Genomic DNA, 3095 nt, shown 5'->3' with positions numbered 1-3095 from the left:
AGGGAAATACTTTTGATAATGAAGGGAAAAGAAAGAAAAGAAATTAAAGGATTGTAGACTTGGGCAGCATTTAAAACCTAATAGACAGTGGGTCCTTGCTCTCATGAAGCTAAGTAGATGAGCAGGCATTAATTAAATAAAAACACAAATAAAAATGTTAATGATCAGACACCCTGCAGCTTTTGTGCTAATCACCATTTCCTTAAGAGGACTCCCTAAACTTCAGAGAAATGATGCTTTTCAAGAGCTTTGCAGAGGTTTGTTAATCTCCTTCCCCCTCCTGCATGAACAACTTTATCTTCACTTACAATTTATTTTACTAGTTTACATTCTTCAAGAACAGATGGTCCACCTGACCTGAGATAGCTCCTCTCTCCAGCAGAGTGTCGCTGTTCTGAACCGATTACCTTGTCATGTTCTAAGGAAAACTATTTCAGAAACAGGTTACTAACGGGATGTTTTAGAACTTAACACATCATTTAAAAAAAAAAAAAAAAAAACTACAAGTGATCTCATAAAGTGTTGGGAAATGTTTGAAATGAGACTTTATTAAAGTAGCAGTATGCCTGCCATCAAGAGCTCTACATATAATGTCTCTTCTACTGCATAAAACTAGCAGTATTAATTTTTACTTCTAGATTCCTACCCACTGTAGGATGATTGCTAAGAAACATAACTCCATCCTGGGCAAAGCAACATTTAACATATAGTCTGTGAATCTTAAATAGGCTGCATTGTTTCCCTTCATTTTTGTGTGTGCTACATTCTCTAATTACATTCTCAGCTGCTCCAGAAATCATTTATTTGATCATTTATTTACCCAAATTCACTTCAGGAGCAGCAAACAGGTATGTCAGGTGTGGGAAGAGAGACGTCCAATGTCTTTTACAAAATAATTTCTTAAATCTCCCTGGTACATTGACTGGGCAGAACTGACTCAAGGACTGCTACAATCAGAAAACAACTTTATTCCTGTCCAACACACTACCCATCCAAGCCCACTGTCTGAGGCTAATTTTTCCTTGACCCCTGGATGAAATCTAAAGCTGATAGCTTATTCACTCCTCTTAGGTAGTAAGTAATACCATAATGACATTACTAATTATTCGATTAATTCTTAGATGATAGGCAAAATCATAAGCACTGTAGGAAGACCCCACAGGAATCCACTCATTCCTAGTTAACAAAAAGCCCTCTGATCACTTACAATCACACAAAAAACAAATCACAAAAACAGAAATGTCCACTTTTACCTAATAGTGAGAATCCGAGCTGCATTTAAGAGAACTTTCTCCTCACAGAGAGATCAGGACTCTGCAGCAGGAAGACCTGCAGTGGAGAAAATCCTTCTCCATTTCTCTGTCTTCTTCTCCTGCTTCTGCTCTCCCTGACTCACTAGTCTGGCTCTGGCTTCCAAAAGGTTGTAAGGTAAGAGAAGTGAAAGAAAAAGGCCATGGAAGATCTTCCTTGACCATCATCAATTTCATCTGGGGTTGATTTCCTCAGGTTGGATAGGTACTTTAAGCTGATCCTCCCTAAACTAGGTGAATGGTTAAAGTGACCACTTTTCTTAGGGCGCATCTTTGGGTTCTTCAGAGATCATGGTAGGAACATCAGACTATAATTCTCTTTTATTTTTCCAATAAAGGTCTTTTACTACATCATTAAAATATCACAAATAGGTTTTAGGAATCATCTGGCATCTAGTTTCTGTAGGTGGGCAACTCTTGGGTCTTATTCATCAGCCTGCTGAACTGTTTGTTTTTCAGAAATACAGATACAATCCAAAAATGTTCTGAAATCCTTGTTTTTAACTGTTGTGGCTTGCCGAATCAAAGCAGCTGAATTTGAAACAAGCTCAATGTTATTTCCTTCAAGGATTAACTCACCTTTCTGGGCTTGAGATACTGAATAAGCAACACCTGGCCTCATCCAAACCCATTGGATGTATTTTTCACCCAAGAAATTTTGGATGTCAATAAGAGACCCATTCTCCTGATAACAACGTTGTTGGGGAAGTGAGCATACACAGAGCTCGCCTTGTAACGGAAACTCAGTGTAACACCCTTGATCATGTTCTGTGCGTGACTACAAAGAGTGTGAATGACAGCCAGTTCTTCTTTTCCTACCATTTGTCAACCCAGAGCCTCTTCTTTTTCTTTCCAAGAAGACTGAGTTCTACAGTCAGATTGTGATTAAAGTCCCTCTGCAGGGTTCCTCTGGGGCTCTTCACAATAACTGTTCATCCCTTTCAGAGTGATGTCAACATTCATTGCTGAGAATGGCCTTCATTCTTGCTATAGACATGGCAAAAAAAAAAAAAAATCATACCATGATTCTCTTAACATGAGTAATGCATTTCCCTCTGGCTGTTTTATTTCTTTCTTTAGCCCCAGGGAATTTAGTGGTCCAGCCCCTGGTTGGGTTCACGTCACCCCTCTAGGCAGTCCTCTCGAGCTGATTTTATTTATTTAGACCAGATCTTGATCTGTTACCCAAGCTGGAGGGCAGTGGCATGATCACAGCTCACTGCAGCCTCGACCTCCCAGGCTCAGGCGATCCTCCTGCCTCAGCATCCAGAGTAGCAGGGACCACAGTCACACACTGCCAAACCCAGTTAATTTTTAAATCTTTTTGTAGAGATGGGGTGGGGGTTGGAGCGGGGGCGGGGTCTCCCTATGTTGCCTAAGCTGGTCTCGAACTCCTGGCCTCAAATGATCCCCCCACCTCGGCCTCCTAAAGTGCTGAGATTACAGGCGTGAGCCACTGTGCCAGGCCATTGGGCAGATTTTAAATGTTTCTAGCAGGGCTGCCTCTCACATTGCCCACTTCTGTTCCAAGAAAAAAACTCGCACTTATTCTTGCATCTTCGTCTCCTCCTCGGTGGGATGTGTGGCAAATTCCTAAGCTGCAAAGATGCTGTCACTCTCTATACCCTGCTGCTTCAGGGGAATAGCCATAGCATCTCATCTTTAGATTCCTGAGACAACAGTCCAGTGGGTCCTCAAACTCCTGGGGCACAAGCTCTCCAAGTGGTCTTCTTGCTGCTCCTTCCACTGGGCCCCATCAAACTGGCCACCACAAGCCAACCCTCC

The 3095-nt window shown here is 41.8% G+C and overlaps 1 pseudogene; it reads right to left on the bottom strand.

The window, feature by feature from the left end:
* Positions 1-1734: 1734 nt before the first annotated feature.
* LOC129012345 (large ribosomal subunit protein uL6-like) lies at positions 1735-2273 on the bottom strand (annotated as a pseudogene).
* Between the last annotated feature and the right edge of the window lie 822 nt (positions 2274-3095).

The sequence above is a fragment of the Pongo pygmaeus genome, chromosome 15 (assembly GCF_028885625.2).
Source record: "Pongo pygmaeus isolate AG05252 chromosome 15, NHGRI_mPonPyg2-v2.0_pri, whole genome shotgun sequence".
NCBI lineage: Eukaryota > Metazoa > Chordata > Mammalia > Primates > Hominidae > Pongo > Pongo pygmaeus.
The sequence above is the reverse complement of the archived record's forward strand: the minus strand, read 5'-3'. Positions and strand labels throughout refer to the sequence as shown.